Raw genomic sequence first — 25,163 nt, 5'->3', positions numbered from 1 at the left:
AGAGTGTTGCGTCCACTGGGCCCGGTGATGGGAGGCCAGGTGCCTTCTTAAGGTGGTTGTCCCTAGGTGAGTATTGGGCTTGCCACGACTTATGCGTTAACAGGCTGCAGATAGCAACACTATTGTCAGCAGCTGACACGTTAAAAAAGCCCACTCTGCGGAGATGACAGGCTTAGTCAGCATACCTTACAATAGCAGCCTTGTGCACTATGAGATATTCCAAACAAGCTCTCATCTGACTGAGAACCAGTAAACCTCAAAGTTATTTTGCATCTGTTGGATGGCTTGGGTGGACCTGCACCTAGATCAATATCATTATGGTGACAAAAAGTTTTCCAATTGTCCTAACATAATATTCAATAACCTTTCTATACAGTTTTGTCATGTAAAAACTCATTTGCATAAACATGGACATATGGGAAAGACATGCAAATGAGCAGAATCTGCCTTGTTTTTCAGCTGTCATAAGACTATGAAAACCAATAGATGGCACTATTGAGTTATGAACAGCGCCCTTTATTGGTTTCACAGTCTTATGACAAGACAAATATTCTTGTCAGAAGACTATGAAACCAATAGAGGGTGCTATTGAGTTATGAACAGCGCCCCCTCTATTGGTTTCACAGTCTTATGACAAGACAAATATTCTTGTCAGAAGACTATGAAACCAATAGAGGGCGCTGTTCATAACTCAATAGCGCCATCTATTGGTTTCATAGTCTTCTGACAAGAATATTAGAGTCTTATGACAAGCTTATTAGTGTTGCCTTAGTGTTGCCTTTTGCATGGAAAATTTGCCATAATAATTAGCAATTAGAATATTCGCGATCTACACTAGGATGATATCTGACACTGGCAAACTTAGTAATAACTCAGTGATAAAATCTGACACTGGAAAAGCTTGGTAATAACTCGCGATTTACACTGAGTTATTACCCAGCTTTTCCAGTGTCAAATATTATCACTGACTTATTACATAATTATTACATACATTCTCAGTGTAGATCGCGAGTTATTACCCAGCTTTCCCAGTGTCAGATTTTATTACTGAGTTAATACCCAGCTTTCCCAGTGTCAGATATCATCCTAGTGTAAATCGAAAATATTCTAATCGCAAATTTTCCATGCAAAAGGCTACACTAATATTCTTGTCAGAAGACTATGAAACCAATAGATGATGCTATTGAGTTTTGAACAGCGCCCTCTATTGGTTTCATAGTCTTCTGAAAAAAATATTTGTCTCGTCATAAGACTGTGACACCAATAGTGGGCGCTGTTCATAACTCAATAGCGACCTCTATTGGTTTCATAGTCTTCTGACAAGAAAATTTGTCTTGTCATAAGACTGTGAAACCACATCACAAAAATTGCAACATCAAGCGATCAAAAAGGCATATGCCCCCCAAAATTATACCATTCAAACCATCACCTCATACCGCAAAAAATTAGGCCCTACCTAGGACAATTGTTCAAAAAATAAAAAAAGGTATTACTCTCAGACAATGGAGAAACTAAAATAAGATTTTTTTTTGCTTCAAAACTGCTATTATTTTGTTAAAGTAAAATAAAAAAAACTAGACATATTAGGTATTGCCGTGTCCGTAACAACCTGCTCTATAAAGATATCACATGAACTAACCCCTTAGGTGAACACCTTAAAAAACTAAAAATAAAACCTGCGTAAAAAAAAGCCATTTTTGTCACCTTACATCACATAAATTGCAACACCAAGCGATCAAATAGGTATATACCCCCAAAATAGAACCAATCAAACTGCCGCCTCATCCCACAAAAAATGAGAGCTTACCTAAGACAATCGGTCAAAAAATAAAAATAAACTATGGCTCTCAGACTATGCAGACACTAAAACATCATTATTTCGGTTTCAAAAATGCTATTATTGTGTGAAACCTAAATAAATAAGAAAAATTTGACATATTAGGTATTGCCACATCTGTAACGATCTGCTCTATAAAAAATTCACATGACCTAATCGCTTAGGTGAAGACTGTAAAAATAAATAAATAAAAACTGCCCCCAAAACAACACATTTTTGGGTCACCTTGCCCCATAAAGTGTAATAATGAATGATCAAAAAATCATATGCACCCCAAAATGGTACCAATAAAAACATCAACTCTTCCTGCAAAAAAAAGCCCCTGCACAAGACGATCAGCAGAAAAATAAAAAAATAGGGTGTTCATAAAATGGAGACACAAAAACATTTATTATTGCTTTATTATGTAAAACTAAAACAAACATAGAAAGTAGACATCTTTGATATCATTGCATCCGTAACAACCTGCTCCATAAAAATAGCACATGATCTACCCTGTCAGATGAATGTTGTAAAAAATAAAAAATAAAACGGTGCCAATACAACAATTGTTTTGTTATCTTGCATCGCAAAAACACTTAATATAGAGCAATTAAAAAACATATGTACCCCAAAATAGTACCAATAAAACTGCCACCTTATCCCGTAGTTTCCAAAATGTGGTCACTTTTTTGAGTTTCTACTGTAGGGGTGCATCAGGGGGGGCTTCAAATAGGACATGGCATCTAAAAACCAGTTCAGCTAAATCTGCCTTCCAAAAACCATATGGCGTTCCTTTCCTTCTGCATCCTGCCGTGTGGCCATACAGCAGTTTATGACCACATGTGGGGTGTTTCTGTAAACCGCAGAATCAGGGTAATAAATATTAAGTTTTGTTTGGTTGTTAACCCTTGCTTTGTTACTGGAAAAAATTGATTAAAATGTAAAATCTGCCAAAAAAGTGAAATTCTGAAATTTCAGCTCTATTTTTCATTAATTCTTGTGGAACACCTAAAGGGTTAACAAAGTTTGTAAAATGAGTTTTGACTATCTTGAGTGGTGTAGTTTCTAAAATAGGGTAATTTTTGGGTTAGCCCCACAAAGTGACTTCAGACCTGAACTGATCGTTAAAAAGTGGGTTTTGGAAATTTTCTGAAAAACTTCAAGATTTGCTTCTAAATTGATAAGCCTTCTAACGTCCCCAAAAAATAAAATCTCATTTTCAAAATCATCCAAACATCAAATCTGTCCTATTCATATTATCCTAACTGGTATCACTGTGGTTCTCCTACATCTAATTCCAAAGAAGTAAGCATTGGATTTCAGGGCAAGGTACCTTTTATTCTAGACGACCAATTGTGTGATCCAGATGGCCGTTTTATAATGGTTAAAGGGAAGATAGGTCAACATCTTTATACTTTTGTGAATGTCTATGCCCCGAATAGTCGACAGATTCCCTGGCTTAGATCTATATTAGTGAAAGTGGAATCCTTTAGAGAAGGTGTTACGGTGATGGGAGGTGATTTAAATCTTGTCCTCAATCCCTTTGTCGATTCCTCCTCCCACAAATCTGCCCAATCCCAGAAAGGTATCTGTTCCCTTATTCGGGCATTAACTAAGGCTCACTTAATTGCTGTCTGGCGTACTATACATTCAGATTCCAGGGACTATACCTTTTTCTCACCACTGCATAAGTCTTATCATCGTCTAGACTATTTGTTTATTTCAAAGGAACATCTCCAGCTCTGCTCTAAAGCAGATATTGGATCCATTATCCTTTCGGATCATGCTCCCATTTACCTTCATATGAAGCCACCTCTTGCCCATAAAACTACTAGCCATTGGAGATTTAATGAAATGCTCATTGGCTCTCCAGATAGTAGAGCTAAACTACTACGCCTTCTAGGAGAATACTTTGACATAAATTGTACCCCTGAGGTTTCCCCACAGACTATATAGGACCCCCACAAAGCATTCATAAGAGGCCACTGTATCAGTTTGGGGGCTCACCTTAAAAAAGAAAGGCAAAAGCAGATAGATTCCCTATATGTCAAAATTAGTTCCTTGGAAAGTGCTCACAAAAGATCTCTGCTGGAGGCTCACTTACAAGAACTGTCCTTATGTAGAGCCACCCTCAAAAATCTTTTGAATGTGGCATCGGCTAAACTTTTTTTGCATTCCCAATACAAAATGTTTGCTCATTGAAACAAAGCCTCCCGCTACATGATGTCTAGGCTCAAAAGTAGGAAATCACATAATTATGTACATAAACTGAAAACCCCGGAAGGCGATTATAACTTTTGAGTCAAATAAAATTGCCTCGCTGTTTAGGGATTATTACCAATCCCTCTACAACCTAAATTCCACGCACCCTCTCTCGGGTAACACAGACTCCTCAACGCCCTCTAGTTCATATCTGGATAATCTGTCACTCTTCATGGTCACGGAACAAGACAGAATCCATTTAGCCTCTCCTTTCTCCTATGAAGAAATCTTAGATGCAATCAAAAACTCCCCCAGAGGAAAATGTCCCGGGCCAGACGGACTCCCGACACCATATTACTTATCTTTCCATGAAGTATTGATCCCTCACCTCCTACCAATTTACAATGATTCCCTACGAGGCGTTCCCCTTTCTGCTGATATGACTAAAGCCCACATTACATTAATTCCCAAAGAGGGTAAAGACCACTCCCTCTGTCCCAACTATAGGCCCATTTCCCTCCTCAATATGGATTTGAAGCTTTTAGCCAAGATGTTAGCAAACAGACTGGCGAAATTACTTCCCTCACTAATCCATAGGGATCAAGTAGGATTTGAGAAACATAGAGAGGGGAAAGACAATACAGCACGAATACTTAACATCAACCATTATGTCAAGAGAAAAGGCCTCCCCCTAGTCCTTCTTAGCACAGATGCGGAGAAGGCATTTGACAGAGTCAGGTGGTCTTTTATGTACTCAGCACTGCGTACTCGAAACTTCCTCCCACTTTCATTAATGCCATAGAAGCTATGTACTTACATGCCTTAGCCTCAGTTAGGGTTAACGACACCCTATCAGACCCCTTTATAATACGCAATGGCACTCGCCAGGGTTGCCCCCTCTCCCCCTTATTATTTATCCTCGCTCTTGAACCTCTTCTTCAGACCATTCGGATGGATAGGGACATCCAGGGAATAGCTGTAGGGGACCAACAGCACAAAATTGCCACCTTTGCGGATGATATACTCTTAATAGTAAGCAACCCTGAAACGGGTCTCCCTAAGATTTACGGCCATCTGGATGTCTATGGATCACTCTCTGACTTCAAAGTCAATTACAATAAATCGTTGATATTTCCGCTGGCATTAAAAACTCAGTTAAAACTCACCTAGAAGCTTGCTTGCCTTTTAACTGGTCTTCCCCTTATTTAACCTATTTAGGGGTGAAAATAAGTACAGACCCTAGCCATCTGTTTAACCTAAACTATATTCCTCTCCAGAATAAGTTGACAGAAGACTTAAACTCCCTGGATGTCCCTACGCTTTCGTGGCTCGGAAGGAAAAATATTTTACTTTCTCTTATTCTTCCCAAACTCACCTATCTTCAACAGACTTTACCTATCCCCGTTCCCTCCACTTACTACTCAAAGCTTAAATCCATGTTCAGATCTTTCATATGGAACAAAAAAAAGGCTAGATTGTCATATAAACTGTTGTCTTACCCGAGAGAGAGAGGAGGTGTATCCTTGCCGGACCCGGAATTATATGGTTGAGCTATCCTGCTCACTAGAGTAGTAGACTGGTTAGCGGCCCCCGAACATAAATCTTGGGTCCCGATGGAAGAATCATTACTGGGGATTCCCTTCAAAGCGGCCCTCTTATGCCGTATGTCCCAGATACCTACACATCCTAACTTTACCCCTACCATGAAAGCTACCCTACACACTTGGTACTCCCTGCAAAACACCCCCTTAAACTCCCCGCTACGTCCCCTATTCTAAATGTAGCAGATATTTTCCACTTAGCCCCACAAGCTTTAAGAGATAGCCTTCCCATTGAAATTAGTAGATCTACAATGAGCTTGGTGGACCTCTACAGAGATGGCCAATTACTCTCCATGAAAAATATGGGGGATCTTCTGAAAGTATCCGGTTCCAGCTTTGTAGGTCTTCATTTTTTACAGGCCTACATGTCCCAAAATGCCCTTCTACACACTCTGTTACGACCCATAACCTGGTTTGAGCACATTACCACTCAAAATCCCCCACCCCAAAAGTTGATCTCACAGTGGTACAAAAGATTAAGGACTCCCCCATTTGCCCTAACACCGGCTTTTATTAGGATGTGGGAAAAGGATTTAGGTGAATGCTTAACCCCGGTTGATACCATTACTGTTTTTAACTCCTCACATAAGGCCTCGAGGTGTGTCAAAATCCAGGAGAATAATTACAAAATTATCACAAGGTGGTATAAAACCCCTGACAAAACATGCTTGTACTCAGCTACAGCTTCTGACACCTGCTGGAGATGCCTGAAGCAGAGGGGAACCTTCTTCCACATATGGTGGACGTGTCTAATATTGTCATCATGGTGGGAATTTTTTTTTCAAACAAGTAATGATATATGTGCTTCCGATATTAATCCAACTCCTGAAGTGGCTCTCTTAAACCTTTTTCCACGAGACCCTCATCCACCTAATTTGACACTTTTTAAGCACCTGATAAATGCTGCTAAATTACTGATCCCTCTAATGTGGCTATCCACGGATGTTCCCCCAATGGAGCAATGGTTCCAGAGGATTGATCAGATTTATAGACTAGAAGAGCTGTCCTCCTGGGAACTAAGAACGCACCATAAATTTTCGAAGGCCTGGGACAGATGGATTTCATTTAGAGGTTATCAGAGAATTGTAGGCAGCTAAACCTGTCTCGGATGTGAAGGATTGCGATACACAGTGACTCCTTGAAGCAATAATAATAGGTGACTATTATTTATATTAGCCAATGGATGTTTTTTCAGTGATTTGCATCTTTGATGTATCTGAATTATTTGCAACACATTGAATGACCAGTAGTTCATGCTATGTTTTTGATATATGTAGGAGTGATGGAGGCTTGTCTTCCCTCCAACACTCGGATACTGTATTTTATTGATTTGTTCAATAAAGTGTGTTTAAAACCAAAAAATAAAAAATAAAAAAATAAAAAATCATCCAAACATGAAGTAGACATATGGTAAATGTAAAGTAATAACTATTATATGAGGTATCATTATCTATTATAAAAGTAGAGAAATAGAAATTTGAAAATTTGGGAATTTTTCAAAGTTTTTGGTAAATATGGGATTTTTTCACCAATAAAGGTGAAATATATTGACTCTAATTTATGACTATCATGAAATACTATGTGTCAAAAAAACACAATCTCAGAATGGCTTGGATAAGTAAAAGTGTTCCAAAGGTATTACCACATAAAGTGACACATGTCAGATTAGTGTTTGTCCCTCTATCTAGCTGTGGCATCTCAGCAGAACTGCACACAACTGCTGCACAATACAAATGCACTATAATATACTTTCTGTGTTAGAAGGTATATTATAGGTATATCACACCCCTCAATAATTATTTTTTTTTTTTTGGGGGGGGGGGGGGGGCAACAGGTATATCACACCAGTTGCAATTAGTTATTCCAATAGCGTTTGTCCGTCTATCTAGCTGCATGATCGCAGCAGAACCGCACCCAACTGCTACACAATACAAATGCACTATAATATACTTTCTATGTTAGTATAAGTATATCACACCTCTCTGTATGTCACACCTATTAATAGCACACCTATACCAGTCCTTAAAAGGACCTTTGTGGTCCTATTAGCTAGCGTTTGATGTCACTAACAGTCTGTCCCTGCTTTACACAGCAACCTCTCCCTACACTGGCAAAAAACTGAATGTAAAATGGCTGCCAGATCGGGTTAATTGGCTGTCCTGTCCCACCTGAAGGATGTGTCATGGGTCAAAGTTCTGCACAATGCAAAGAATATGGCGCTGGCGAACCTCAAACAAGCACAGTTTGCCGCAAAACGACCGTCGGGCGAACTGCAAGGCCGTCTCTGGTTGTTAGTGTTCATGCCCCTGCTCATTTTGGTACTCCACAAGTTGCAAATGACAATTCTTTTATCGTCCGCACTTTCATCAAAAAAGGGCTAGACTGCGGAACACATACCCCTTGGCAAGGGAGATTTCCGCAAGGGGGTGCTCCAGGGGTGCTCCCTTTTGCCACCCCACTGCCTCTTCCAGCCTGTTGCAGTGCTGAGGATCCCTCCCCATCTGTACTGCTGTCCTCGCTTGGCTTGCCACCTTTATAGGTTGGGTCAGTGAGTTCATCGTCCACCACATCCTCTTCCACTTCCTCACTCTGGTCATCCTTCTGACTTGTTGACCTAACAACATCCTCACTTATTGACAACTGTGTTTCATCCTCATCATCAACCTCTTGAGACACTAACTGCTGTTGACTTATTGGGAACTGTGTCTCATCATCATCATCCACCTCATGAAACACTAATTGCCGTTCCCCACCGCCATCTTCTTCTGACTGTGGATGTTTAAGAGTTTGGGAATCAGTACACAAGATCTCCTCATGTCCCTCTTCAAGCGGGCTTGGCGAGAGGCCTAAATTAAGGAATGGCGATTAAAAGAGCTCCTCTGAATATCCAATTGTGGGATCACTTGTTTGCAAAGACTCTCCATGGTGGGAGGAAGGAGGATAAGGGCGAGGATTCTTGGCTACTGAGACTTGACTTTGTGGAAGACAGGGTGGTACTTAACCGACTAGAAGCATTATCTGCTGCAATCCAACCGACCACCTGGTCGCATTGGTGTGACTTTGAGAGTGGTGTCCTGCGCCGCTGAAACTACGTATCGTGGATAAGTGTGTTTCTTGTGCTCTGCCAGCAGGCACAGTTTCACCGCGCCCAGGGCCACGGTCTCTGTGTGCTCCATCAGCAGCACTGCCACTTCCCCATCCCTTACTGCTCGCCTTCATCATATTAAATGGTATATATGCTTGCAAGTATGTCACACGTACAGTAGCACAGTTTTTTAAGTGTATGCACAAATAAATTACAGTCAATGTCACAGATATTTGGGATGCGGAAACGTTATACAGGAGAGGTACCACAGTTAATGGCGCTGCTGTCACCAGCGCTAAGAAAAAATTACAGTCAATGTCACAGATATTTGGGAGGTGCAAACGTTATACAGGAGATGTAGCACAGGGAATGTGACTGTCCGCAGTGTCTACGGAAAAAGTACACTGAATGTCACAGATATTTTTAGGATGCGCAAACTTTATACAGGAGATGTAGCGCAGGTAATGTAACTGTCCGCAGTGGACAACGTCTAGGGAAAAATTACACAGGGTGTCACAGATATTTTTAGTATGTGCACATTAAACAGGAGATGTAGCGCAGATAATGTCGCTGTCTGCAGCGTCTACGGAAAAAGTACACTTGATGTCACAGATATTGTTTCCCTACACTATTTGTCCGTTCTACAGCACAGCTCTCTCTGACTAAGAGTGTGCTCTGACTAAGAGTGTAGCAGCCAATAAACGTGCGGGGAGGAGAACCGAGCATCACACTCGAGCACACACAGTAATCGGCCGAACACTGCGATGTGCCGAGCATTGTGTTGCTTGAGCCGAATTGGTATTCAGCCGAGCATGCTCGCTCAACACTAGTCTAAAGGTTAGGAAAGTATAGTTTGTAATTGGATTGAAAACTGGTTAAAGGACCATGTCCAGAGAGTTGTGGTTAATGAATCCTATTCAGAATGGTCCCGGGTTATAAGTGGCGTACCCCAAGGTTTAGTGCTGGGTCCTCTATTATTTAATTTATTTATTAATGATATCAGGATATTGTCATGCATTAAATGAGGCATGGACTTGATGGGCAGGGATGTAATACTACCACTTTACAAAGCGTTGGTGCATCCTCATTCTGTGCACCAGTCCTTAGATAGGACGCTCTGCAGCTGGAAAAAATACAGAGGAGAGCGACTAAACTGATAAGGGGCATGGAGGGTCTTAGTTATGAAGAAGGATTGAAAGAATTGAGAAGAGACGTCTAATAGGGACATGATTAACCTATACAAATATACACTGCTCAAAAAAATAAAGGGAACACTTAAACAACACAATGTAACTCCAAGTCAATCACACTTCTGTGAAATCAAACTGTCCACTTAGGAAGCAACACTGAGTGACAATCAATTTCACATGCTGTTGTGCAAATGGGATAGACAACAGGTGGAAATTATAGGCAATTAGCAAGACACCCCCAATAAAGGAGTGGTTCTGCAGGTGGTGACCACAGATTACTTCTCAGTTCCTATGCTTCCTGGCTGATGTTTTGGTCACTTTTGAATGCTGGCGGTGCTTTCACTCTAGTGGTAGCATGAGACGGAGTCTACAACCCACACAAGTGGCTCAGGTAGTGCAGCTTATCCAGGATGGCACATCAATGCGAGCTGTGGCAAGAAGGTTTGCTGTGTCTATCAGCGTAGTGTCCAGAGCATGGAGGCGCTACCAGGAGACAGGCCAGTACATCAGGAGACGTGGAGGAGGCCGTAGGAGGGCAACAACCCAGCAGCAGGACCGCTACCTCCGCCTTTGTGTAAGGAGGAACAGGAGGAGCACTGCCAGAGCCCTGCAAAATGACCTCCAGCAGGCCACAAATGTGCATGTGTCTGCTCAAACGGTCAGAAAAAGACTCCATGAGGGTGATATGAGGGCCCGACGTCCATAGGTGGGGGTTGTGGTTACAGCCCAACACCGTGCAGGACGTTTGGCATTTGCCAGAGAACACCAAGATTGGCAAATTCACCACTGGCGCCCTGTGCTCTTTACAGATGAAAGCAGGTTCACACTGAGCACATGTGACAGACGTGACAGAGTCTGGAGACGCCGTGGAGAACGTTCTGCTGCCTGCAACATCCTCCAGCATGACCGGTTTGGCATTGGGTCAGTAATGGTGTGGGGTGGCATTTCTTTGGAGGGCCGCACAGCCCTCCATGTGCTCACCAGAGGTAGCCTGACTGCCATTAGGTACCGAGATGAGATCCTCAGACCCCTTGTGAGACCATATGCTGGTGCGGTTGGCCCTGGGTTCCTCCTAATGCAAGACAATGCTAGACCTCATGTGGCTGGAGTGTGTCAGCAGTTCCTGCAAGACGAAGGCATTGATGCTATGGACTGGCCCGCCCGTTCCCCAGACCTGAATCCAATTGAGCACATCTGGGACATTATGTCTCGCTCTATCCACCAACGTCACGTTGCACCACAGACTGTCCAGAAGTTGGCAGATGCTTTAGTCCAGGTCTGGGAGGAGATCCCTCAGGAGACCATCCGCCACCTCATCAGGAGCATGCACAGGCGTTGTAGGGAGGTCATACAGGCACGTGGAGGCCACACACACTACTGAGCCTCATTTTGACTTGTTTTAAGGACATTACATCAAAGTTGGATCAGCCTGTAGTGTGTTTTTCCACTTTAATTTTGAGTGTGACTCCAAATCCAGACCTCCATGGGTTGAAAAATTTGATTTCCATTTTTTTATTTTTGTGTGATTTTGTTGTCAGCACATTCAACTATGTAAAGAACAAAGTATTTCAGAAGAATATTTAATTAACTCAGATCTAGGATGTGTTATTTTTGTGTTCCCTTTATTTTTTTGAGCAGTGTATAAATGTGCCATACAAAAAATATTGTGAAAAACTTTCAAGTCAAATGCCCTCAAAAGACAAGGGGGCACTGCCTCTGACTTCTTTACTGTAAGAACTGTGAATCTGTGGAATAGACTTCCTCAGTACATGGTCAAAGCAGGAACAGTGGACAGTTTTAAATAGGGTTTAGATGAATTATTAAAAGTAAATGACATTACTGCTTATGAAAATGTGTAGAAATCTGAGTCTCACTACCTTCTGGGATTTGTGTCCCCACCTATCCCTTGGTTGAACTTGATAAACTTATGTCTTTTTTCAACCGTATTAACTATGTAACTATGTAAGGTTCTCTTTGGCAAAGATCAGTTGTTCATTTTTATGTCTTTTCTTGAGCAATAGTTTCTTCCTTGTCCTTCGCCCATAATGCTCTGCTTGATTTAGTGTGCGGCGCATGGTACTTGTTGAAACCATGACCCCAGACTGTTCCAGGTTAGCCTTCAGGTCTTTGGATGTTTTTTCCAACATTCGCACCAACCTTCGAAGACCTCTATTTTTTTTTTCTTATTTCCCCCATGTCCAGGGAGATTCTTGAAGGTTCCATGCTTGGCAAACTTCTTAATAATATTTTGCGCACTGTTGAAACTGGGATACCAAGTTTTTTGGAGATGGCCTTATACCCTTTGGAAGTGTTGTGTTTGTTAATAATAGCAGCTCTGATATACTCAGGCAGCTCCTTTGTCTTCACCATTGTGACAAAGGAACAGGGCCTAACATGTGGCTTTTTTAAACACTGAAGTCATTCTTTATTGGCTAATTCATGTCACATGGGCACCGACAATTTTTGAATCGACTGCCTCCAGGTTTAGTGCTGGGTCCTCTATTATTTAATTTATTTATTAATGATATCAGGATATTGTCATGCATTAAATGAGGCATGGACTTGATGGGCAGGGATGTAATACTACCACTTTACAAAGCGTTGGTGCATCCTCATTCTGTGCACTAGTCCTTAGATAGGACGCTCTGCAGCTGGAAAAAATACAGAGGAGAGCGACTAAACTGATAAGGGGCATGGAGGGTCTTAGTTATGAAGAAGGATTGAAAGAATTGAGAAGAGACGTCTAATAGGGACATGATTAACCTATACAAATATACACTGCTCAAAAAAATAAAGGGAACACTTAAACAACACAATGTAACTTCAAGTCAATCACACTTCTGTGAAATCAAACTGTCCACTTAGGAAGCAACACTGAGTGACAATCAATTTCACATGCTGTTGTGCAAATGGGATAGACAACAGGTGGAAATTATGGGCAATTATCAAGACACCCCCAATAAAGGAGTGGTTCTGCAGGTGGTGACCACAGATTACTTCTCAGTTCCTATGCTTCCTGGCTGATGTTTTGGTCACTTTTGAATGCTGGCGGTGCTTTCACTCTAGTGGTAGCATGAGACGGAGTCTACAACCCACACAAGTGGCTCAGGTAGTGCAGCTTATCCAGGATGGCACATCAATGCGAGCTGTGGCAAGAAGGTTTGCTGTGTCTGTCAGCGTAGTGTCCAGAGCATGGAGGCGCTACCAGGAGACAGGCCAGTACATCAGGAGACGTGGAGGAGGCCGTAGGAGGGCAACAACCCAGCAGCAGGACCGCTACCTCCGCATTTGTGTAAGGAGGAACAGGAGGAGCACTGCCAGAGCCCTGCAAAATGACCTCCAGCAGGCCACAAATGTGCATGTGTCTGCTCAAACGGTCAGAAAAAGACTCCATGAGGGTGATATGAGGGCCCGACGTCCACAGGTGGGGGTTGTGCTTAGAGCCCAACACCGTGCAGGACGTTTGGCATTTGCCAGAGAACACCAAGATTGGCAAATTCACCACTGGCGCCCTGTGCTCTTTACAGATGAAAGCAGGTTCACACTGAGCACATGTGACAGACGTGACAGAGTCTGGAGACGCCGTGGAGAACGTTCTGCTGCCTGCAACATCCTCCAGCATGACCGGTTTGGCATTGGGTCAGTAATGGTGTGGGGTGGCATTTCTTTGGAGGGCCGCACAGCCCTCCATGTGCTCACCAGAGGTAGCCTGACTGCCATTAGGTACCGAGATGAGATCCTCAGACCCCTTGTGAGACCATATGCTGGTGCGGTTGGCCCTGGGTTCCTCCTAATGCAAGACAATGCTAGACCTCATGTGGCTGGAGTGTGTCAGCAGTTCCTGCAAGACGAAGGCATTGATGCTATGGACTGGCCCGCCCGTTCCCCAGACCTGAATCCAATTGAGCACATCTGGGACATTATGTCTCGCTCTATCCACCAACGTCACGTTGCACCACAGACTGTCCAGAAGTTGGCAGATGCTTTAGTCCAGGTCTGGGAGGAGATCCCTCAGGAGACCATCCGCCACCTCATCAGGAGCATGCACAGGCGTTGTAGGGAGGTCATACAGGCACGTGGAGGCCACACACACTACTGAGCCTCATTTTGACTTGTTTTAAGGACATTACATCAAAGTTGGATCAGCCTGTAGTGTGTTTTTCCACTTTAATTTTGAGTGTGACTCCAAATCCAGACCTCCATGGGTTGAAAAATTTGATTTCCATTTTTTTATTTTTGTGTGATTTTGTTGTCAGCACATTCAACTATGTAAAGAACAAAGTATTTCATAAGAATATTTAATTAACTCAGATCTAGGATGTGTTATTTTTGTGTTCCCTTTATTTTTTTGAGCAGTGTATAAATGTGCCATACAAAAAATATTGTGAAAAACTTTCAAGTCAAATGCCCTCAAAAGACAAGGGGGCACTGCCTCTGACTTCTTTACTGTAAGAACTGTGAATCTGTGGAATAGACTTCCTCAGTACATGGTCAAAGCAGGAACAGTGGACAGTTTTAAATAGGGTTTAGATGAATTATTAAAAGTAAATGACATTACTGCTTATGAAAATGTGTAGAAATCTGAGTCTCACTACCTTCTTAATAAAATTGCGCACTGTTGAAACTGGGATACCAAGTTTTTTGGAGATGGCCTTATACCCTTTGGAAGTGTTGTGTTTGTTAATAATAGCAGCTCTGATATACTCAGGCAGCTCCTTTGTCTTCACCATTGTGACAAAGGAACAGGGTCTAACATGTGGCTTTTTTAAACACTGAAGTCATCCTTTATTGGCTAATTCATGTCACATGGGCACCGACAATTTATGATAGGTGATTCTCATTTGTGATTTACCACAGTAGAGTTAAAATTAGTTTCCATGCTAATTAAAAATAAAGGGTGTCAATACCAGTGTCACATCAAACTTTAGGTTTTTCTATTTTTTCCCTCCCATTTATTTTTGTTTTAAATTGTTATTTATCATTTTTTATTTTGTATTTAACATGCTCTATACAAAAAAGCTATTTCACTTGATTCATTTTTTTTTCAGGAGATATTCAACATTATTAAATATAAGACTGAAGGCAGGCAATCACCATCTGGTTCACCATAGATACTCTAAACCATTGATTAACCGCCTCCGGACCGCCTAACGCAAGGATGCGTCCTGGAGGTGGTCGATTCATTCCTCCTGGACGCATCCGTGCGTCATCTTGCGAGACACGAGATTTCCTGTGAACACGCGCACACAGGCGCGTGCGTTCACATGATCGGAAGATAAGCGAGTGGATCTGCAGCCTGCCAGCGGCGATCGTTCGCTGGCAGGCTGTAGATGCGATTTTTTCAACCCCTAATAGGTATATTAGACGCTGTTTTGATAACAGTGTCTAATATACCTGCTACCTGGTCCTCTGTTGGTCCCTTTTGCTTGGATCGACCACCAGAGGACACAGGCAGCTCTGTAATAAGTAGCACCAAGCACCACACTACACTACACCCCCCTGTCACTTATTAACCCCTGATCACTCCATATAGACTCCCTGATCACCCCCCTGTCATTGATCACCCCCCTGTCATTGATCAACCCCCTGTAAGGCTCCATTCAGACGTCCGTATGTTTTTTACGGATCCACGGATACATGGATCGGATCCGCAAAACACATACAGACGTCTGAATGGAGCCTTACAGGGGGGTGATCAATGACAGGGGGGTGATCACCCCATATAGACTCCCTGATCACCCCCCTGTCATTGATCACCCCCCTGTCATTGATCACCCCCCTGTAAGGCTCCATTCAGACGTCCGTATGTTTTTTACGGATCCACGGATACATGGATCGGATCCGCAAAACACATACAGACATCTGAATGGAGCCTTACAGGGGGGTGATCACCTCATATAGACTCCCTGATCACCCCCCTGTCATTGATCACCCTCCTGTAAGGCTCCATTCAGATGTACGTATGTTTTTTACGGATCCACTGATACATAGATCGGATCCGCAAAACACATACGGACGTCTGAATGGAGCCTTACAGGGGGGTGATCAATGACAGGGGGGTGATCACCCCATATAGACTCCCTGATCACCCCCCCTGTCATTGATCACCCCCCTGTAAGGCTCCATTCAGACATTTTTTTGGCACAAGTTAGCGGAAATATTATTATTATTTTTTTTTTCTTACAAAGTCTCATATTCCACTAACTTGTGTCCAAAAATAAAATCTCACATGAACTCCCCATACCCCTCACGGAATCAAAATGCGTAAAAATTTTTAGACATTTATATTCCAGACTTCTTCTCACGCTTTAGGGCCCCTAAAATGCCAGGGCAGTATAAATACCCCACATGTGACCCCATTTCAGAAAGAAGACACCCCAAGGTATTCCGTGAGGGGCATATTGAGTCCATGAAAGATTGACATTTTTGTCCCAAGTTCGCGTAAAAAGGGAGACTTTGTGAGAAAAAAAAAAAAAAACAATTTCCGCTAATTTGTGCCAAAAAAAAAAAATTCTATGAACTCGCCATGCCCCTCATTGAATACCTTGGGGTGTCTTCTTTCCAAAATGGGGTGACATGTGGGGTATTTATACTGCCCTGGAATTTTAGGGGCCCTAAAGCGTGAGAAGAAGTCTGGAATATAAATGTCTAAAAGTTGGGCAATGTGTTTTGCGGTGTCATTTTACATATACCCATACTGGGTGAGATAAATATCTTGGTCAAATGCCAACTTTGTATAAAAAAATGGGAAAAGTTGTCTTTTGACGAGATATTTCTCTCACCCAGCATGGGTATATGTAAAAAAAGACACCCCAAAACACGTACTCAGAAAAAGTTGGGCAATGTGTTTTGGGGTGTCTTTTTACCTATACCCATGCTGGGTGAGAGAAATATCTCGGCAAAAGACAACTTTTCCCATTTTTTTATACAAAGTTGGCATTTGACCGAGATATTTATCTCACCCAGCATGGGTATAGGTAAAATGACACCCCAAAACACATTGCCCAACTTCTCCTGAGTACGGCGATACCAGATGTGTGACACTTTTTTGCAGCCTAGGTGGGCAAAGGGGCCCACATTCCAAAGAGCACCTTTCGGATTTCACAGGGCATTTTTTACAGATTTTGATTTCAAACTACTTCTCACGCATTAGGGCCCCTAAAAGGCCAGGGCAGTATAACTACCCCACAAGTGACCCCATTTTGGATAGAATACACCCCAAGGTATTTCTTGATGGGCATAGTGAGTTCATGGAAGTTTTTATTTTTTGTCAAAAGTTAGTGGAATATGAGACTTTGTAAGGAAAAAAAAATAAAAAATCATCATTTTCAGCTAACTTGTGACAAAAAATAAAAAGTTCTATGAACTCACTATGCCCATCAGCGAATACCTTAGGGTGTCTACTTTTCGAAATGGGGTCATTTGTGGGGTTTTTATATTGTCTGGGCATTGTAGAACCTCAGGAAACATGACAGGTGCTCAGAAAGTCAGAGCTGCTTCAAAAAGCGGAAATTCAAATTTTTGTACCATAGTTTGTAAACGCTATAACTTTTACCCAAACCATTTTTTTTATCCAAACATTTTTTTTTTTTATCAAAGACATGTAGAACAATAAATTTAGAGAAAAATTTATATATGGATGTCGTTTTTTTAAAAATATTTTACAACTGAATGTGAAAAATCTCATTCTTTTGCAAACTGAATGTAAAAATGAACTGAATGTAAAAATGTCAGCAGCAATGAAATACCACCAAATGAAAGCTCTATTAGTGAGAAGAAAAGGAGGTAAAATTCATTTGGGTGGTAAGTTGCATGACCGAGCAATAAACGGTGAAAGTAGTGTAGTGCAGAAGTGTAAAAAGTGGCCTGGTCGTTAAGGGTGTTTAAGCTAGGGGGGCTGAAGTGATTAAAATCCACATTTATTCTATACTTAAGTTGTATAAAATCTCAAATGCAATTATTCAAAAATACATATAAAATGCAAATAAAAAATGTAAAACTTCCAGTAAATTGCTAGAAAAACAAATACCGTACAAAGTTATAAAAATTGCAGGTAATATAAAAAATAAATTTCTTGCTATAGACTTATTTGATTCCAAATGTTGATGTTGCAGTTTTCAAGGTTAATATTTCAGCCTGCGTAGTGGGATAAATTGGGCTTTGTTCGCATTCAAGTGAATATAAAGAAACTGGTAGGTATATGAGTCCTTATGCCTTTCAGTATATATATATATATATATATATATACATACAATAGATATAAAAAGTCTACACATCCCTGTTAAAATGTCAGGTTTCTGTGATGTAAAAAAAATGAGACAAAGATAAATCATTTCAGAACTTTTTTCACCTTTAATGTGACCTATAAACTTTACCACTCAATTGAAAAACAAACTGAAATCTTTTAGGTGGAGGGAAGAAAACAAAAAAATCTAAAATAATGTGGTTGCATAAGTGTGCACACCCTTTTTTAACTGGGATTTTAGCTGTGTTCAGAATTAAGCAATCACATTCAAAATTATGTTAAATAGGAGTCAGCATACACCTGCCATCATTTAAAGTGCCTCTTATTAACCCCAAATAAAGTTCAGCTGCTCTAGTTGGTCTTTCCTGAAAATTTCTTAGTCACATCCCACAGCTTTTGATAGAGAATGTTTCTCATATCCATTTTTGATGTTATTCATGTGTTCAGATATTATATTCTTCAACAATCTCTTGGTTCTCCCTAGATACAGTTTTTTTTGCAGGGGCACTCAATCATATATAATACATTAGATGAATTACATGATAAGAAGTCCCTGATTTTATAAGTAAAAGAGTTGGCTGTTGAGGAGATTTTGGTTGTTTTTCTTGGAAATGTTGTATTTTTACAGTTGCTGCATTGACCACATCTGTAAAAACCTTACAGATTGAACCAGTTGTGAGAAGTTTCAGTATTAGATAATTTTATTTTATTTTTTTACTGTGGCTTCTACTTTGAGTGCCAAGTTCGGTGCTTTAGTATATGTGATCTGGGGTATATTGGTTAAAAGGGGGCCCACTATTTTATCTTTTAAAATATAACGCCAATGTTTCTTAATAATTGTTTCTACTTGATTATACTGAGCATTATATGGTAGGATAATTCTTATGAACCAACACTGGAGAATGTCGCAGGAAGCCAGGAGCCCGGACCTCGCCCTCAACCTTAGGCGCACAACAAATCCCAAAATAAAGAGAAAGACGGTCCAGCTTCACTGAAAATACTTGAGGCTTTATTTAATCCCGTGCAGATAAAAACCAACGTACAGCAATGCAAGAAATCGAGCGGTGACTAAGGATCCACACCCTTAGTGATCTGAAACCGGTCGATTTCCTGCATTGCTGTACGTTGGTTTTTATCTGCACGGGATTAAATAAAGCCTCAAGTATTTTCAGTGAAGCTGGACCGTCTTTCTCTTCATTTTGGGATAATTCTTATGGGTCTTTTTCTTTTTGGTGAGGTAGGATGCTATTTAAAGGGTCTTTTTCTTTTTGATATACATTTATACTGTTCTGTTCTGATTTGAAAAAGAGGTCCCTTTTCATGTCCATAACCTTGGACAAGGATTTGTCCAAAAGGAGTGCCTCCTTTTCAAAGTCGTTTTCAGTGGTGCAATTCCTTTTTAGACGATTGCCTTGTGTTTTTATGATTAAATCGAGAAATTCTATTTGGTTTGTACTGATATTTGATGTAAATTTCAAGTTGTTATGGTTCTGATTAATTTCATCCAGAAATATTTTCTATTTATTTTCAGCTTTTTGCCATATGAATAAAATGTCATCTATATAATCTATGCCAGAGCACTAGATCCACCCCCAGCTTAGGCGCAATGTATACCTGCTCCCACTGCACCATAGAAAGATTGGCTTAGCTGGGGGCGAACCTAGTGCCCATGGCTGTCCCTCTTGTTTGGAGGTAGTATTCGGACTCATATGCAAAATAGTTATGTGTTAAGATATATTGGACTCCCTCGGCTATATATTGAATTTGTTCTTCCTGTAAATGGCCATTTTCTCTAATCGTTTTCTCAAAGCATCTATTCCTTGTTTATGGTCTATTACTGTATATAATGCACTTACATCCAGGGTACCAAGAATCCAATGTTGTTCGTATTGTAAATTTTAAATTATTTCAATTATTTGAGTTGTGTCCTTGATATATGAAAAAGTCTGCTTCACTATTGGCTGTAATGTTTGATCTACCGTATGTGCTGGGACAAATTGGATGTAAGGGACCCTATACCCGATATGATCGGTCTATCAGGGGGGTTCACTAGGTCATTATGGATTTTTGGGATGCAGTAGAAAACTGTAAATGTTGTTGTTGTTTCCTGCACTCTTTATCATATTGTTGGTCTTTGGTTGCGCTTTCTCTAAGTTGGTATATAAGAGGGAGGTCATGTATATAAAAATATGGCCACTGAGGAAGAGGTCAGATCACCTCGAAACGCGTTTGGCAATACTAAGACTACCCACCAAGACCCACTTTGCTTGAGTTGTACAACTATTGTTGGTATAATTTTCAAGGAATCAAGTCTTTGATGGCAGAAACAGTGGAACAACCACACAAATATATCATATCTATCCAAGAAGCACGTGATGCAGAGTGTAACACGTGAGATGCCAACTCCAGCGCATAGCTTATACAGCAAAAACTACCAAACATCCCACTTGGGGAATCAGCCGCGGTGCATTATCTAAGTGGCCGGAGAACCGAAGACCGCAGGAGGCCGGGAAGTAGAATAAGCGGGGTAAGTGAAGCTGTCTGCAAAGCCGCAGTGTACCACCTACATAGACGGAGGATAGGAGACTGCAGGTGTCAGCAAGCATGGTGAGTGAAGCTCTTTGCCAAGTGGGACACCACCGGCATCAGCCAACATTAGGCCACCCAACAGTGAGTAATATACTAACAAACTTACCATCTAATATCAACATAACGGCAAATAATAAGTTCTCCATGATGAACAGTATGAATAACTAATTGCAACATCAGACTTCTTGAATAAATTATTTATTCACCATTTAAAAACGCCAATCACATGTGTGGATATACTAATAAGTCTTTAAATATTAACCATTCACTTACCTCCGTGGATTAACCAACTAAACCAAGACGATATATACATAAATCAGGGTGATATACATGTGGATGAATCATCCAAAACTAACAAAGTGATTTTTATATATATATATATATATATATATATATATATATGGAAAAAAATGGCAGCACCGTCACAGTTGAAAAAAATGGATGAAGGGTGCAAAAGCCCAATGTGGATATAAGCCAATCCAATTAAATACGAATAGTAAAAAAGGGGCAGCACTCCAATAGATAAAAATGAAAAATAACTTTATTTACCCATAAGGCTGTTGTGACGTTTCGGCTCTTACACAGGAGCTTGAGGAAGGCTCCTGTGTAAGAGCCGAAACGTCGCAACAGCCTTATGGGTAAATAAAGTTATTTTTCATTTTTATCTATTGGAGTGCTGCCCCTTTTTCACTATTCGTATATATATATATATATATATATATATATAAAAACGAAGAAAGGACAGCACTCCAAGTAAAATATACTGGTCTTTAATCACCCATGCAGATGGCAACGTTTCAGCTCAAACAAGAGCCTTTTTCAAGGCTTGAAAAAGGCTCTAGTTTGAGCTGAAACGTTGCCATCTGCATGGGTGATTAAAGACCAGTATATTTTACTTGGAGTGCTGTCCTTTCTTCGTTTTTGTTCATCTGGGGTAAGCAGCAATATCCCTGGACATAGCACCCACATTGCTTGTCTCCAGTGCCGCCGCTATCTTTCCTTTTTTATATATATATATATATATAAAAAAAAGAAAGTCCAACGGGAGCACCAACCTGACAAGCGGGTGCAATGTCCAAAAGGGGGCAACGGCAATCCCCAATAGTATAATCAAATAGAAAGCAGGACTGCACTCCAAAATGTGATGAAAAAATCAAAGCTGTTTATTCACCCATGTTATGGCAAAGTTTGCGACGTTTCAGCTCTTGCGAGCCTTTCTCAAGCATGGAGACAGTGAAAGTGAGCACATTTAAAGCATTACAAAAAGTGTTCCACCCATCAGGGTGTGGTTACAATCATCTTAAATTACAGACATGTGATACAATTATAAAGTGCATATTTAGCATAGTGACTAGTGTTATACGTTCTATCATACCAGGATACCATCCCTCTTATATAGAACAAAATATATGTAGAACTTGTGTTTCAATTAGAATCATAAAACAGTGCAGACATACTGAATGGGGATCCCAGGAGTGAAATTCGGAAAGCCATGGAGCCCACATATACCATCATGCTCCCTATGCGTCTCGATCTCCTCAATGCGCATGCCCAGAGTAACAACATCATGTGAATCACAATGTCAAAATAGTGCGCATGCGCTCTATAGGGTAACATCTACCAGCGCCATTTTGGTTCAGGGAAGAATGCCCTAGATGTCCGCTCTATGTTCGTCATGTGAATAATAACCATACAGAGTATATACTCAAAGTCGTGACCATAGAACGGAACACATAGAAAATGTGCAGCAGACCGCAGCAGGGATCTCCTACAGGTGCCAGCATCAGGACCGGGATCCCCACCTCTCGGGAGGGACACCAGACCTTGGGGCCGTGTACGTCGGAGGGGGACATCTCCATGAGCCCCACCGACCTACCTAACCCACTTGCTGGAAAAAGCGGTCATAGAGGGATTGTCCCTCAACATATACAGAAAACAGCATCGCACTGTAGCTTAATAATGTCTCTGGAATAGCGCATATACGATAGGACACTGTAGTTGGTACTGGGCTGCATCGCTTCCAACAAATTAAAGTCCAGGGATCCGCATCCAGCATCGTGAGGGTTAAAAATTCTAAAAGGCAAGAAAAAATATATATAAGTTTCCAACTTTATACTCTATTACGTTTGCAGTTGTATATAGTACTTTCACAATTCTCCGACACTATTACAAGTACGGGGAAAGTGTAACACATAAATGCATGGAAAAAGGGGGCAAGTAACAGATCACTAGGCACCTATCTGAACTCTACATTTAATCCTCTGGGGTGCAAGCTATCTAAATCATAAATCCACCGCAATTCCCTTTTCTTGAGAATAGCTAGACGGTCTCCACCTCTCCTAGGAAGTTCGACATGGTCCAGTATCCAGCATCTTAGATCCCGCTCAGTGTGCCCAAGGGATCCAAAATGCCTGGAGACCGGAAGATCAGCACGTTTTTTTCTTATTGAATTCCTGTGATTGTTCAGTCTTAGTTTTAATTCTGTGGACGTTTCCCCAATATATATTAGGTTACACGGGCATGCTAGCACATATATTACATAAGAAGATGAACAATTTAAATGGAACTTGATGGGATATTCTTTATGTGTAGAGGGATGTATGAAGGATCTAGCTTTGCATATATAGCGACAGTTGACGCAATTGAGACACGTATAGCAGCCATGTCCCGATTTAGACAATGTTCGCTGTACGCTAATTTTCTTAGGGCCTACATCCGCTCTAACCAAGTGGTCCTTGATGTTTTTACTTTTTCGATATGATAAGAGGGGAGGAGACTTCAGTTCAGGTACATCTTTGATAGACCTGCCGAGGATGCTCCAATTGTCCTTGAGGATACGTCCCATCTCCACACTACACTCAGAGTATGTGGACATGAAAGGTATCCTCCGGATTTTCTGTGAGGCAGATGAAGTTTTTTTGGGGCTATTGAGTAAAATCTCATTTTTTTGATCATCCAGCAATCGGTGGGGGTAACCCCGTTCCCTAAATCTACCTGTCATCATATCCAATGTAGATACTAACTCAGTCTGTTGTGATATAATGCGTTTAGCACGTAAGAATTGTGAGTGCGGTAAGTGTTTGATTAAACTACGAGGATGACTACTTTCATATCGTAGGATAGTGTTCCTGTCAGTTGGCTTGATGTATAGGCCTGTATTAATCAAACCATCAACCAATCTGACATTGGTGTCAAGAAAGGATAATTCTGTCTTGGAATAAGACACAGTATATTGGAGGTCAGGATCGATACTATTCAGATATGTATGGAACTCAACCAATTGTGTTTCTGTACCTGACCACAGGAGGAAGACGTCATCTATGTACCGCCACCACCCAATGACATATTGGAAGTGGTGGGATACATAGATGAAGTCCTCCTCCATGTGCCGCATGTAGATATTTGCGTACGTTGGGGCCACATTGGACCCCATCGCAACGCCACGTTTTTGACTGAAAAAGGTGTCCTGGAAAAGAAAATAATTATTTTCCAGAATAAGCTTCAGCAGGATATTAATAAAATATTTTGAATGTTGTGTGATGGACGACCCATCCAGATATTTGTTGACAGCAGAAATGCCCTTCTCATGTCCTATTGACGTGTACAAAGATACAACGTCAAAGGACACGAGAGTAGCAGTCTGTACATCTGCAGCATCAACAGATCTCAATTGTTGCAAAAAATGCCCAGTGTCCTGAATATATGACTTTCCAGCCGTCGAAAATTCTCGCAGGATCCTATCAAGAAACATAGAGATTCTACTAAACACAGAATCAGTACCAGAAACGATGGGGCGACCGGGGGGGTCCACAAGGGTTTTGTGGACTTTGGGCAATATATATAAAACTGGAGTAACGGGAGAAGTAACCGTTAAATACTCCCTTAGCCCTTCATCAATGATGCCCCCGGCCACCGCATCGGACAAAATATTTTTGATGGTATTCATAATCTGAAATTTAGGATCATTCTGCAGTACACCATACACATCTACATCACACAGTTGGCGTTCAATTTCTTTTACATAATTACATGTATCAAGAACAACCACTCCACCCCCTTTATCAGCGGGTTTAATGGTTAACTGGGGGTTGTTCCTGAGTTCAGATAGTGCCTCTATTTCAGCAGTTGTCAGATTGGGTTTATTTAATCTCGCTGCATCACCAAAACGGGATTTTAGCTCTCTGACATCCCTTTTAACTGCGGAAATGTAGGCCTCTATAGCAGGTTCATCCACATAGGGGAGAAAGGTACTTTTATTCATTAGACCCAATTTCTTGAGCGAAAATTCACTCGAGTGTGTTAGTGTATCAGCAGTATGACCCTTAAAAAACACCTTCAACTTAATTGACCGAAAAAAATCATTTAGATCCATTTCTAGATCGAACCAATTCACCTTGGAGTTTGGGCAAAATGTAAGCCCTTTGGAGAGGAC

Source organism: Bufo bufo, chromosome 5 (assembly GCF_905171765.1).
Source record: "Bufo bufo chromosome 5, aBufBuf1.1, whole genome shotgun sequence".
NCBI classification, from domain to species: Eukaryota; Metazoa; Chordata; class Amphibia; order Anura; family Bufonidae; genus Bufo; species Bufo bufo.
The sequence above is the reverse complement of the archived record's forward strand: the minus strand, read 5'-3'. Positions refer to the sequence as shown.